This window comes from Octopus bimaculoides, chromosome 3 (genome assembly GCF_046866305.1).
Source record: "Octopus bimaculoides isolate indiv1 chromosome 3, ASM4686630v1, whole genome shotgun sequence".
Taxonomy (NCBI): domain Eukaryota; kingdom Metazoa; phylum Mollusca; class Cephalopoda; order Octopoda; family Octopodidae; genus Octopus; species Octopus bimaculoides.
This window is the reverse complement of record NC_142930.1, coordinates 130,997,853-131,013,596: the sequence shown is the minus strand read 5'-3', so window position 1 is coordinate 131,013,596 and position 15,744 is coordinate 130,997,853. Positions and strand designations below refer to the sequence as shown.

At 36.0% G+C, this 15,744-nt stretch overlaps 1 protein-coding gene across 2 annotated transcripts in view; it reads left to right on the top strand.

Annotated features, from left to right (window-relative positions):
* Window positions 1–15,744, top strand: part of LOC106875592 (ceramide glucosyltransferase) — a 316,652-nt gene that overhangs the window by 165,913 nt on the left and 134,995 nt on the right. For both annotated transcript variants that reach the window (XM_089349636.1, XM_089349637.1), the window contains one exon: window positions 10,524–10,558. The gene's annotated coding sequence lies outside the window, so the exon portion shown is untranslated. The remainder of the gene's footprint in view (window positions 1–10,523; window positions 10,559–15,744) is intronic.

Below are 15,744 nucleotides of genomic sequence, written 5' to 3'. Positions count from 1 at the left end.
TGATTATTTCGAAAATTTAAACAAAATGGAAAAATGTATGTTTACAACCCATGCTAGCATGGAAAGCGGACGTTAAACGAACAAAAGGGTTAAAATATTGGCTTACCAAAACAGGAAAAACAAACCAGGAGCAAAATTGTAAGATATTTAGTCTTGATTTAGTTATGTGTTGAGACCCATTTTAAGATGTCCCCAAAGTTCTTAAAACAACTTTATTTGAACATGTAACAAAGCTTATCAGTGGATGTAGCTATTGATACATTGTTGGTACTTAATGTTTTAAGATCTTGTTTCTTTACCCATTTAAAGATATGTGTGGTCTGAATTTTACTAAATAATAATAATAATAATAATAATAATAATAATAATAATAATAATAATAATAATGACAATAACAACAACAACAATAATAATAATGACAATAACAACAATAACAATAATAATAATGATGACTAATAATAACAACAACAATAATAATGATGACAACAACAACAACAATAATAATGATGACAACAACAACAACAATAATAATGATGACAATAATAACAGCAGCAACAATAATAATGATGACAATAATAACAATAATAATGGTGACAACAACAACAACAACAATAATAATGATGACAACAACAACAACAACAATAATAATGATGACAATAATAATAACAACAATAATAATAATAATGACAATAATAACAACAACAATAATAATGATGACAATAATAATAACAACAACAATAATAATGATGACAATAATAACAACAACAGTAATAATAATGATGACACTAATAACAGCAGCAACAATAATAATAATAATGATGACAATAATAACAACAATAATAATAATAATGATGACAATAACAATGATGATGATGACAATAACAACAATAATAATAAAGATGACAACAACAACAATAATAGTAATAATGATAATAATAATGGTTTCAGATTTTGCCACAAGGGCAGCAATTTTAGGGGAGGAGATGTGTCGATTACATCGACCCTCATTACTCAACTGGTACTTAATTTATTGACCGCAGGAGGATGAAAGGTAAAGTTGACCTCAGCGGAATTTGAACTCAGAACGTAGCAATGAGCAAAATACCGCTAAGTATTTCATCCAGCAGCCTAATGATTCTGCCAGCTCACCGCCTTAATGATAATAATAATAATAATAATAATAATAATAATAATAATAATATTAATAATAATAATTCTTTTTATTATAAGCACATGGCCTGAAATTTTGTGGGGAAGAGGAATAGTCAATTACACTGACCCCAGTGTTTCACTGGTACTTAATTTATCGACCCAGAAAGGACGAAAGGCAATGTTGACCTTGGCAGAATGTGAACTTAGAACGTGAAGACAGACAAAATGCCACTAAGCATTTTGCCTGGCATGCTAGCGGTTCTGTGAGCTTGCCACCTTCATAATAGTAATAATAATAATAATAATAAATAATTCTTTCTGCTCTAGGCACAAGGCTTGAAATATTGGGGAAGGGTACTAGTAATTGAGTACATCGACGCCTTCCCCAGTACTTAACTGGTACTTACTACATCAATACTGAAAGGATGAAAGACAAAGCCAGCATTGATTTAATAATAATGATAATCCTTTCTATTATAGGCACAAGGCCTGAAATTTGGGGGGGAGGGGTCCAGTCAATTAGATCGACCCCAGTCTGCAACAGGTACTTAATTTATTGACCCTGAAAGGATGAAAGGCAAAGTTGACCTTGGTGGAATTTGAACTCAGAACGTAGCAAATACCAAAATACTGCTATGCATTTTGTCCGGCGTGCTAACGATTCTGCCAGCTTGCTGCCTTTATAATAGTAATAATGATGATTAATAATAATGGTCCTCTCCACTATTGGTACAAAGTCTGAAATTTGGGGATTAGGGGCTTGTCTTGACTGGTAGTTAATTTACCAGCCCTGAAAGTATAAAAGGCAAAGACAACTGTGACAGAATTTGAACTTGGAAATAAATAAGTTGAATGAAATTCCACAAACCAACTCTGCCAACTCACTCCATCATCATCATCATTATCATCATCATCACATCATCGTTGTTGTCATCAACATTATTATTATTATTATTATTATTATTATTATTATTATTATTATTAGGCACAGGAGTGGCTAATGATAAAAATAGGGTGCAGGAGTGGCTGTGTGGTAAGTAGCTTGCTTACCAACGACATGGTTACGGGTTCAGTCCCACTGTGTGGCACCTTGAGCAAGTGTCTTCTACTATAGCTTCAGGCTGATCAAACCTTGTGAGTGGATTTGGTAGACGGAAACTGAAAAAGGCCATCATGTGTGTGTGTGTGTGTGTGTGTGTGTGTGTGTGTGTGTGTGTATGTTTGTTCTCCCAACATCGCTTGACAATCAATGCTGGTGTTTACATTCCCGTAACTTAGCAGTTCAGCTAAATAGACCGATAGAATAGGTACTAGGCTTACAAAGAATAAGTGGCATAACTACAGAGTTGTACCCCACAAACTTTGGAAGGTCATAACTTTGAGAAAAATGAATATTTTTTAATGAAATTTTCTATGCATATATTATTTATGATGTACATTCCGAATATACAAAAAATTTCGGTGAAAGTGTTTTGGAATGGGGGTGGGGGACAATTTTCGGAAATTCCAACAGAGTCCACTTAAATTCTCCTTAACTTCCAGGAAAATGAATATTTTTTCGTGAAATTTTCTACAAATATACCTTGATGTATGTACATTTCGAGCATGTTGGAATTTTGAAGGAAACAACTGCAGGTTATTTTTGAGAAGTGTTCCCCACTCGGTGGTGTTTTGGAGCAAGTCGTCCATAATTGTTTCATTTTTCTCAATTATGTGCGTATGTGCATCCATAGATTTCTAATGAAGTTATAGGCAGTGAAGAGAAGCTGTCATAAGAAAACTTACGTTAAAAATAACATGCACACGATTTTTTTTTTCTCAATAGAAGTAAATTCCAAAGTAAACGTTTCTAGTAGAGAAGTAGAAGAAAACAGAAGCAGCGTATTACTTGGAGTCGATTTACATGACTAAAGGTGATGCTCCAGTATGGCCACAGTCAAATGACTGAAACAAATAAAAGAATAAAAGCAAGAATTATTATTATTATTATTATTATTATTATTATTATTATTGTTATTATTATTATTGCCATTGCACAGCTTCTAATGCTGGAGATGTACTACAGTGCCAGCTGTTCACTACCAGTGAACTAAGGTAACACCTCTTATTTTTTGAGCATCTTCCGGAGTATCCAAGCAGTTCCAAGCAGTGCTGTTTTCTGCAAGTGCTCTACCCTTATTGCAGCCCCTATTTGTTCCATGTACTTCTTGAGATTTATGTTCACTTCTCCCAGGGCTCCGACAATTATTGGTACTACTACCACCTTTTTCATTGACCACAACTGCTTAGTTTGTTTTCTTTCTCAATTAAGACTATGTCTGGCTTCCTGTTTTCTATCTCATGGTCGCACTGAATCATAAAATCCCACAGGATCTTTGCATTTCTATTTTTGACAATGCCTTCAGGTTTGTAGTCGTACCAATTTTTTGCTCTGTCAAGTTCATAATTGTTGCAAAGTGTCCAATGGACAAGCCTGGCTATATTGTCATGGCGTCTCTTATATTCCTTCTGGGCTAGTGGTATACATTGGCTGGTAATATGCCTCTTTCTTTCTGTTTCTGTTGTACTTACATTTCAAAGGGCCAGCCTTGTCACACTCTGTATCACACTGAATCTCCCTGAGAACTACATTAAAGGTACACTTGTCTGTGGAGTGCTCAGCCACTTGAACATTAATTTCATGAGTAGACTGTTCCGTTGATTGGATCAGTTGAGACCCTCATCATCGTAACCGACAGAGTGCTGTAGTAGTAATTCATTGTCTATATTGATCCCTTTCTATTCATAGTGTTAAAAGTATTTTTTCATGCAGTTATTACCACAATACTGTTTATTGCTGATCTGTTTTCTGTATGTATGTGTATGTGAGACAGAGTGAGAGGGGGAAATAGAAAAAGAGAGAGATGGGAGATTGAGGAAGAAAGAAAAGGATACAGAGAAAAAAGAGTGTATGGAAAAGATAATTGCTATGTTATTCAAAAGATCTCATTGTTTATCTAGAATAGTACGAGTGTTTTTATTGTGATTGTAGTATTAAAAGATATTACTTAGTGTTACAAGATTGTAGTATTAAAAGATTTTACTTAGTGTTACTTTATGAGGTTGACAGCATAAAGTTTTGAAGAGCAAGAAGCAAGATTCTAACAAGCCAAGACCATGATGCTGTTCCCTTCATTCCATGGAAGCTGATGCACTTTCATGAACCTGTATTTATTTAGTTACTTTATATCCCAATTGGTGAATAGTAGTGGCATCAGGGACTGGTTCCCAAAGGGCCAATTACTGGTTCATTGCATTTCTGACGACAAGAGTGACATGGGAGTTTGTGTAACTTGATGCAAAACTAACATTGCAAGGGTCTTAATTCAAAATGACACCTGACTTTTTTTTGTTTCTTTACTGACGTTTACAAGCTTTGCTGATAAATGTTGCTGAAAGACAGACACAAAAACATATACGTATGTGTGTGTGTGTTTGTGTATGTATATGTATGTATACACACACACATACATACAATTTCAGTAGAACCTTGCAGTATGAGTACCTTATTGTACGAATAATTTGCTGTATGAGCTGAAATGCATGCAAATTTTTGTCTTGAAGTACAAGTAGAAATCCACAGTACGAGTACACAAATCATCTCATCTTTAAAATAATTCAGTTAATAAAACCAGTTTACATATTTCTTTTGCATTCTCTGTTTTATAATTGTCATTTTACTTGTAGCTACACCTTTTCTGTTTTAAAACCTATAAAAAATTATTTTTGAGTGGTTTTGGTTAACTTCAATGGGGAAAATTGATTTGCAAAATGAGTAAATCGTAAGACAAGCTCGGTCATGGAACAAATTAAACTCGTACTTGAGGTATCACTGTATACATTTACGTATATCTATATGTACACACACATATATGTATATGTATGTAAATATGTATTAACACAAAGAAACAATGATAGGCAAAAGAATGTATTTATATGAAAAGCTGCATGTAAATATTCTATGATGTAATCAAGTCTTAGCTTTACAGCTGTTTCAGATAATCAATGATTGTTTGATACAACCATGATATTATGCAAGGATTTCCAATACTGAGTCAATTATGTAAAACAGCTGCAGCATGGAAGATATTAGTAAGCCATTCAAGAATACACAAAAGCTGTTAGTTTCACTTCAACGCTTAAATTTTATGACACAAATGAAATTTAAATGTTGAAGTGAAGCTAACAGTATTTGTGTTCTTGAATGGCTTACAAACACCTTCTACATTGCAATTGTTTTTGTTTCAGCACACAATCTCAGATCAAGTCATTGGCTACACAAGTACATCTCTGTAAGATTATGTAGTTATACATAATCAGTAAAGAATATTCTAATGAGGATCTTGTGCCATTGCTCCATATGTCTATCAAAAATCTATACTAGTTGAAATTTCTCCCTTGCTTTCATATAAACCTTCATTATCAATTGAGCTCCTACCTCTGCTGATGACAAAGGGCCTCTCACTCAGAGTAAAAGGTAGACTGTGTGATGCATGTGTGCAAACTACCATGCTACATGGCAGTGAAAATGGGCTGTGACTGCTGAGGACATGCGTAAGCTTGCAAGGAATGAAGCTAGTATGCTCTGCTGGATGTGTAATGTCAGTGTGCATACACAGCAGAGTGTTAGTGCCCTGAGAGAAAAGTTGGACATAAAAAGCATCAGATGTGGTGTGCAAGAGAGACGACTGCGCTGGTATGTTGCGTATGGATGAGGATAGCTGTGTGGAAAAGTGTCACACCCTAGCAGTAGAGAGAACTTGTGGAAGAGGTAGACCCTGGAAGACCTGGGATGACTTGTTGAAGCTTGACCTTCGAGTGTTAGGCCTCACTGAGGTGATGACAAGTGACTGAGACCTTTGGAGATATGCTGTGCTTGAGAAGACCTGTGTATTTGTAAATTGGAAGGTTGTCTCCGCTCACTCTCAAAAGGTTAGACATTTTGGATCTTTTTGATTTGGCGGACACCATTTTTTATTTAGTGTGTTTTCTACCGAAACACTTTAAAACTTCATATACTTGTATATTTTGTCTTATAGAACAGAGAAAAATTTTTATGTTTGAAGTTATTTCATGTTAAAAATTGGCATATTTCGGTAATTTCAACCAATCACTGACGTCTATTCAGCTGTTCTTTGTCAACAATAATTTGTGGCGGTGTATATATCGTTAGTCCCTGGTAATCCTTTTGAATTAAGCACCAGTTATGCACTGGGATTAATATAATTGACTTACTCCTTCCTTCAAAAACCAGGCCTTGTGCCTATAATAGAAAGGTTTATTAGCTACTGCCAATATGCTTGAATTACACTTTTCTACTTGTTTCAGTTGATTGGATAATAGCTAATAAGGGAATCAAGCCAACAAAATAGTTGAAAGAAAGGGCTTTCAAACAATTGCTTCATTTCTTAGAAATAGTAGCCAAATCTTCCTCAAATCAAACTCTACCATTGTTTAGAAAATGTGCCACTGAGTACACAGTACATATAAAATTACCGAAAAATTGTTGAACGGATTTTCACCAAATTTGGCAACCGCCGATAGTTGTTGACAAACAACAGCAGTAATTTTATTCAAGGGAAAAGATCCCATTACACCGCCAGAACGTGTTGTTGACAAAGTACAGCAGTAATTGTTTTCACCTCAATAGACGTGAGTGATTGGTTGAAATTACCAAAATACGACAACTTTTAACACGAAATAACTTGGAAATATGGAAACTTTTCTTAACAAGGCTAAGAGAAAAAGATGTTTTATATGACACATTCTACCAGTATCCCAAGTTTGAAAGTGTTTCGTTAGAAAACAAATGGTGTCCGCCGAATCAGAAAGATCCGATATTTTAATTTAATGTTGTTCTTGGACAAGAAAATTGACTTTGCTTCAGTCTGAAAATGGGGTTTTGTTATATTAGAGCAGTTTTAGAAATGGCTAAACCAAGATGTTCCAACGAAAAGAAATATAACATAAAATTCAAAAGTCTTGTTTAAAACTTGATGCTTACATGAATAGAAGACAAATAAATCTACCCCTGGATGGGGTAGCTGTCTACCACAGGTACTGTTCACATATGATCTGGCAACTATTTCTAACAGTTTGATAAATTGATGTACTGACTACAAAGAGTCTATGAAATGCTTGCAGTAGAATTTAATGTCTGGATTCTGAGTTATAAATCAATACTGTATCCATCCAGCTATTCTGCTGATGGACTAACTACAGATGCTTCTGACTTGTTATTAAAGAACAAATTGTCAATAAAGCGTGGTTTGGTAGTTGGATATTATATGACAGCTTCCTTCCTTGTCGCTGTTATTGTAACAGTCATGTATCACATCATCATTATGGTATTGTTAGCTATCTTGTCATTATAGTACTATATGTAGACAGTGGAGGCGCAATGGCTCAGTGGTTAGGGCAGTGGACTCGTGGTCATAGGATCACGGTTTCGATTCCCAGACCGGGCGTTGTGAGTGTTTATTGAGTGAAAACACCTAAAGCTCCACGAGGCTCTGGCAGGGGATGGTGGCGAACCCTGCTGTACTCTTTCACCACAACTTTCTCTCACTCTTTTTTCCTGTTTTTGTTGTGCCTGTAATTCAAAGGGTCAGCCTTGTCACACTGTGTCACACTGAATATCCCTGAGAACTACATTAAGGGTACACGTGTCTGTGGAGTGCTCAGCCACTTGCACGTTAATTTCACGAGCAGGAACACAGCGTATCTATACTAAACAACCAAAATATGATAGCTGGCTGATAAGTTCATAGGCTGACCAAGACACTCTCATGAAATGTGACCCAATGAGGTTCATTTTTCAACATAGTCCATTTTCAAGAGAAGTTACTTTTGAAGTCTTCTTTGAACATTCAGATGTCAGTTTACCTAGAAATAAACAATGCAGTTATAAAGAAGAGAGGGTTGAAGTTAATGCATGTGAGATTTCACAACCCTAGCCTCACTCCTTCATCGTCAGCCTATGAATTTTTCATCCCACCCTCGTACACACAAATTCTTCATTTTACTTATTTCATAGATATTCATTTTAACCCTTTCGATACCAACCCGGCTGAAACCGGCTCTGGCTTTGTAGTACAAATGTCTTGTTTTCAAAAGTTTTGAATTAAAATCTTCCACCAAATCTTAGTCACAATTTATGTTCCTAACACTAGTTTAATGATAACTAAGTTATTTTACTAAATTCTTTGTTATATTTAAAATTAATTGAAAGAAACACAGAGTATCTCAACAGAAATATGGTAACATAAGGGTTAAATATTAGATTAATGTTTTGGTCTTCAGGCTCTTTTCCATTTTGTTGTTATTGTTGTTATTCCATTTGGGTTTCTCAAGGCTTCGTCAAACAGGTGATTTCAAATTTGAGCACAGGTGAAATTTTGCCAGCGGATGTGGAGAGACTCTCCCCGCCCTATTTTATAACATGTAACATGGGACCCCCCCCCACACACATGAAAATGAATAAATAAAATGACAAAAAAATAAGGTTGTAAATAACAGGTATTATTACATCTTGTAATTATGATGGTTAGCATGGAAGCTTTTACATGGCACCATTCCAGAATGGAAAAGAGGGGTTGTTGATAAATCTGTTCTACAAGATCATATTTCAGGATTTATATATTTATTTGTTTATTTATGCTCTTGTTTTTGTTTATTTTTGTTCTAAATACCCAACTAAACATTAACTCAAGACATTTTTTCTTATCAAATGTTTACACTTTTTTTGTACCTTTTTCCTTTACTTGCTTTTGTTTTTTTTTCTGTTGTTCTCTGTCTTTCTCCTGTGGAAAAGATAACACAAGATTAGCAGTCTCCTTTATTGTCATCATCATCATCATCATCATCAACATCACCATGATGTTCATATTTATCATTTTCCATCATCTGTAATCATAAATGTCATCTTTATCGTTATCACCACCATCACTACTAGAATCACCACCCCCATCACTGCTACCACCATCATTGTCACTATCACTGCCACCACCAACATTACCATAATGATCACTACCACCACCACTGCCACCACCACAACTACCATCATCATCATCATCATGTTCACCATACTTATCATTTTTCATGATCTTTAATCATTGTTGTCATCTTTGTCATCATTATCATTGCCAGCATCTTGATCTTTTCTTCACCACCACCACCACCACCACCATCATGTTTATCATATCCTTTTCACCATCTTTAATCCATGTTGTCATCTTCCATTGTTATCATTTTTATCAATACCATGACCACCACCACTGTCACAACCACCACCTTCACCACCCTCATCATCATTATCATCACTCATGAAAAATCAAATTGTTTCTTGATATGGCACATGACCGGAGAGGCACATGAGTGGCTGTATAGTTAAGAAGTTTGCTTCCTAGTCCTGTGGTTTCAGTCTGTCTGCTCAGCACCTTAAGCAAGAATCTTCTACTACTACTCCAGGCTGACCAGAACTTAGTGGATTTAGTAGAAACTGAAAGAAGTCCATCTTGTGTGAATATATGTATGTCTATCTGTTTGTCTGTATTTGTCCAAACGACTACTTGACAATCAATGTCGGTTTGTTTACTTCTTTGTAACTTAACAGTTTGACAAAAGAGACTGATAAGAATAAGTTTCAGGCTTTAAAAAATAAGTATTGAGGTTAATTTATTCAACTAAACCCTTTCGAGTAGCACCCCAGCATGGCCATAGTCCAGTGGCTAAAATTGACAATATGAATACTTTTAGTATTATAAAATGATGATGTTGATGATAAGGCAACTGAAATAAACTTTGTAGAAAACCCTTTTTATAAAAGAGAAGAGAGTAATTCATTAAATAATATAAATTGGTATGGCTTAATGACCTCTAGTTTGAAGGCATTGCCTTTACTGTCACTCACACCTAGTACCACCAGCTTACCTTTCAAATATAGGAAGATGATCTGAGCCTCTAAACCTAATTCTTTCTGGAAAAGCACTCCTCTGCCCAGTCGCATCAGACCATAAGATAAGAATGATTCGCAGTCACCTGACATGAGGCTGAGTGCGTCCCAGAAATTTGTCCTACTGGATTTGTAGTCACCCTCTTCATCAAGCAAGATTAGTGGGTGTATTTGTTTAGCTGTTGACAACACAGCCTTGCAAGTAGTTGTATTGGGTTGCTTGTTTCCCTCTGTACACTTGAACAAACTGGTGGGTGTGTTTCTTGAATTATTGATAATTCAACCATGAAAAAAGCGATCTAACCTGATTTATCCTCTATAATGTACAATATATCAGATATGGTGTATATTAACTAGGTTGCTCTTCTTTTTTTTGTAGATACGTTGAAAATACGGACAGGAAAATAGAATAAGGTAAGGTATCATTTAGCAAAAGAGGTTTTTAGTTTGTTTTTAAGTTGTTTGTTATATTCACAGAATTTTTATTTTATGCAAATAAATGCTATTTGATTAGTCTGTATATGTACATGTATGTTACTGAAAATTTGTGTGTATATTTATACAGCTAGCATTCAATTACCTGTAAGCGTGTCTTGGTAACATATACTATGCTTTTGCTAATTGTTTTAGCTACCTATGTATTTGTGAATGTACACTGAAATCCCTTTGGGTCCCCTTCATCATTGACTGAGCAGCATATAGAGGAAGGTAAGATAGCTGGATTAGTGCCATGGGGCTCAAAGCCACAACAGGCTACCTATCCCAGAAATTGAACCTGCATCGCTATGTTCATAAACCAAACACCCCTGATACCCTAGGCCAAGTACATGCATATATTTGATCCTTTTTAATACCTTTATTTCCTTGACCAGGGTTTAAGTGAAGATTTTCTTCTCATTTGTTTATTTTATTCTTATTAAATTTTTACACTGTCAGAAGGTATTAATATTGTGTGTGTGTGTGTGTGTGTGTGTGTTTAAATTGAATTTGTTTACGTACATGCACACACCCAGATGCACAGTGTGTTAAAAAGAGTAGTTGAATACCACTACATATATAATGCATGTGTGTACAGCCATCTACGCAACATACTGTATGTACATACACTGTTGATAGGCCAGTTACATCAGTATTTCTCTTGAGATAGCATCGCTTGTGGAATATACTCCGTCAAAATAAATGTCAAGAACAGATGAAGATTTGAAAAAAATATTTTCTAAAATTAAAACTTTGATTTTTTTTAATGTATCTTTTATCTTATATTTTTTGGTTGTTTTAGTCATTAGACTGTGGCCATTCTGGGGCACCACCTTGAATTTTTGTCGAATGAATTGATTGCAGTACTTTTTTTTTGAGCCCGGTACTTATTCTATCAGCCTCTTTTGGTGAACTGCTAAGTTATGGGGATGCCAACACACCAACATTGGTTGTCAAGCAGTGGTGGGAGGGACAAGCACAGACAGGAAGACACACTCTCATAGATATACATACATACATAAATAAATATATATATATATATATATATATATATATATATATATATATATATCATCATCATCATCATTGTTTAACGTCTGCTTTCCATGCTGGCATGGGTTGGATAGTTTGACTGAGGACTGGCAAGCCAGCAAGCTGCACCAGACTCCCAATCTGATCTGGCAGTGTTTCTACTGCTGGATGCCCTTCCTAATGCCAACCACTCTGTGAGTGTTGTGGATGCTTTTTATGTGCCACCGGCACAGGGGCTAGAGGAGGCTGGTAACGGCCATGATTGGTTGGTGCTTTTTACATGCCACCGGCACGAGGATCACAACTGCAATTTCCATTTGATTTTCATTTTGATGTTAATGTACTTGACTCAATAAGTCTGCACAAGTGCAGCATATCACCCTACAATCCAAGGTACTTTTGAATGGGCTGGGGCTGGTTATGCGAAACTAGTGTAGGATATAGCCATGACTCACTTTATTTGCCAGGTCTTCGCAGTCACAGCATATCTCCAGATTACTCTATCCCTAATTCCTTCAACTGTTTGGGAGTGGCACTTCTTCACACAGTTCTCCTCATCCATCCATAGTACATGACCATATCAGCACAAACGTCTGTTGCATGCTACATCCGATGCTTCTTATGTCCAACATTTCTCTCAGGGCGCTTACACTCCGTCATGTATGCACACTGACATTACACATCCAGCGGATCATGCTAGCTTCATTTCCTTTGAGCCTAAGCATGTCCTCAGCAGTCACGGCTCATGTTTCACTACCGTGAAGCATGGCAGTTCGCATACATGCATCGTACAATCTACCTTTCACTCTGAGTGAGAGGCCTTTTGTCACCATTGACCACGCTTGAATGGAGCTTTTTTACATGCCACTGGCGCAGCAGCCAGTCAGGTAGCACTGGCATCGACTATGCTTGAATACTTTTTACGTACTACTGGCACTGCCATCAACCATACTTGAATGGTGCTTTTAATGAGCCACCGGCACAGCAGCCAGTTAGAGGGTACTGGCATTGACCATGCATGAATGGCGTTTTTTTTACATGCCACAGGCACAGGAGCCAGTTAGGCAGCATTGATATCAACTATTTATGTATCTTTATGTTATATAGCCAGCTAAATCTATGTTGTCCATCTCTTCGTCCCTGCCTACCTATACAGCTACCTACAGTTCTATCAAGCTATTTGTCTATCTATTTATCTGTCCAACTGTCCACATTCACATGTGTCTGTGTGCGTATATGTTTATAAATATGCATATGAATATGTTTCTATTAGGCAGATGTGTTTGTGTGTGTGTCTATATACACACACACACACATGTCTTTCTCTCTTTCTCCCTTTATATATGTGTGTGTGTGTGTCTGTGTGTGTGTGTGTGTGTGTGTGTGTGTGTGTGTGCATACATCTGTATTTGTACACATTTGTCCTTTTTGGAAAATTCTGCAATCAGGAAACAAGGCAATAGTCTATGACAAAGGATATAGACTAATGAGTTCTGTATTCTCTCCCTTCAAGAGGAACTCTCTAATCTGATGTGGCCAGTTGTTCTGAATGCATATATTAACATATGTATTATCATTTTAATAATGTTGTGACCTTTTCCATCCTGCTCTCTTGGACGTGTTGTTGTTCAATTACTGTTTGTGTCTGCTATTGGTTTCTAATCTATATGAATTATTGATTCTCATTTCCTTTCACATTGCTGTTTCTAATGCAAGCTTCACTCCCCGTTTTGTATTTTTACCCATCTTTTACTAGAAATGAATATTAATATTCAGTTTTTTTTATTGTATTTTTGTCAGTTGATTTCTCTTCCTTTTGTCACCGTGTTATTGCTGGAGTCATTCTTAGTATAACAATATTCCCTATGAACAAATAGCATTTAAAGAGGACTAATCATTTCCTCTTGAAGTTAACTCAGTGGTGGTCACATCATGGTATTCTGTTGACCAAATCTAAATAATCATTCATATATGTGTGTGTGTATAAGTATGTAAAGTCATAGTTAATATGTTTGTGTGTATTCAGTCATGGAAAGACAGTATGCTTCACAAGTTGTCTCCAGAGAAGAAATTCTCTTTATAGATAGTATAGCTGTAAATACTAGCCCTGAATGATGTCACTAGACTCTAGGATACGTGTATTTCTGTGTTATTGCGCTTCATCATTGCCTTGAGACAACTTCTGCTGTGTATTGTCTTTCTATGTCCACGAACATGGAACATGGACCTGATAAATATATTCCATTCAATGCTACTTAGTGTGTACCTAATTAATAAGAATGACAGTGATTGCACAGCTATAAATAACTTGACTAGCATGTTGCCCAAGAGAAGCAGTAATGATTTACTCTTTTACCTGTTTCAGTCATTTGATTGCGGCCATGCTGGAGCACCGCCTTTAGTCAAGCAAATCGACCCCGGGACTTATTTTTTGTAAGCCTAGTACTCATTCTATCGGTCTCTTTTGCCGAACCGCTAAGTGACGGGGACATGAGCACACCAGCATCGGTTGTCAAGCAATGCTAGGGGGACAAACACAGACACACAAACACACACACACACACACACATATATATATATGTATATATACATATATACGACGGGCTTCTTTCAGTTTCCGTCTACCAAATCCACTCACAAGGCTTTGGTCGACCCGAGGCTATAGTAGAAGACATTTGCGCAAGATGCCACGCAGTGGGACTGAACCTGGAACCATGTGGTTGGTAAGCAAGCTACTTACCACACAGCCACTCCTGCGCCTATTACTCCGCATAATATTGAAACAAATCTGATTCTTTGAGTTTCTCAGAGATGCAGTTGAAATCCTTTATCTTTGTGGTTGAGAGTATGAGTAAATCGTCAGTTTTTTTTAATCATGTTTTCAGTCATTTGGACTGTGGCCATGCTGGTGCACCACCTTGAAGAGTTTAGTCAAACAAATTAAACCCAATACTTACTTACCCACAAAGCTGCAAGACTGTAAACAGATACCAGTTGTCAAGCAGTGGGGTGGGGGCAACAAATACAAGCACACACACACACACACCCGACAAGCTTCCACACAGTTTCTGTCTATGCAATTCACTAACAAGGCATCAGTCAGCTCAGGGCTATAAGACACTTGCTCAAAGTGCTGAGCAATAGAACTGAACTCGTGACCACATGGTTATAAAGCAAGCATCTTAACCATTCAAGCCTTTACCTCCACATGAACATAAACAGATTCTGTGCGTCAGGGCCTGGGTCTTTCAGCATCCTGTTTTTTGTTTTTGTTTTCTTTTTCTTTTTGTTAAAATCCCAGTTTTCATTCAGAAAAGTGCATGAGCATGTTGATTTATAAATTTTATAAAATGTTTTGCATTTTCTTGTTGGTACTATTTATATTCACTGAAAACAGGTGGAAAAACAAGATAAAATTTTACAGGATGGCTGGGTAGAATGATTTCATTTCATAGTTTATCTGTGTGCTTATAAATACATACATATATATATATATATATATATATATGTGTGTGTGTGTGTGTATATCTATGTATTTATAAATATGTGCATACACACACACACACACATACACACACACACACACACACACACACACACACACACACACACACACATATATGTATGTATGTCTATGTATTTGTATATACATGCACACAGTTACACAAACACACAGAAGCATAGAAAAGTAGCCGTTAAAACAGCGATGACGGTGATGATATATCTAGCTGCCTCAAATACAAACATACATCATCAGCGAAAAAAAAAAAAAAAAAAAAAAAGAAGAGAGACCGATGACGACAACAACAACAAAGATTTTCAGATGAACTCTTAGATAAAAGTGATAGCCATTTCACTTTTACATTTGAGATAAATGTTTCCATTTTTTTTTTTTTATCTATAAAATTTCCATCTTTATTTCTTTTTTGTCTTCGCTCAATCCTTCAGACTGTTTAATCTGCGTTTTACTTCAATCAGTGGAAAAAAAAAACGTTGATGCCACAGAAATAGAAAGATAGAAAGATTAAATGCAATAGTATTATTATTATTATTATTATTATTATTATTATTATTATTATTATTATTAATAA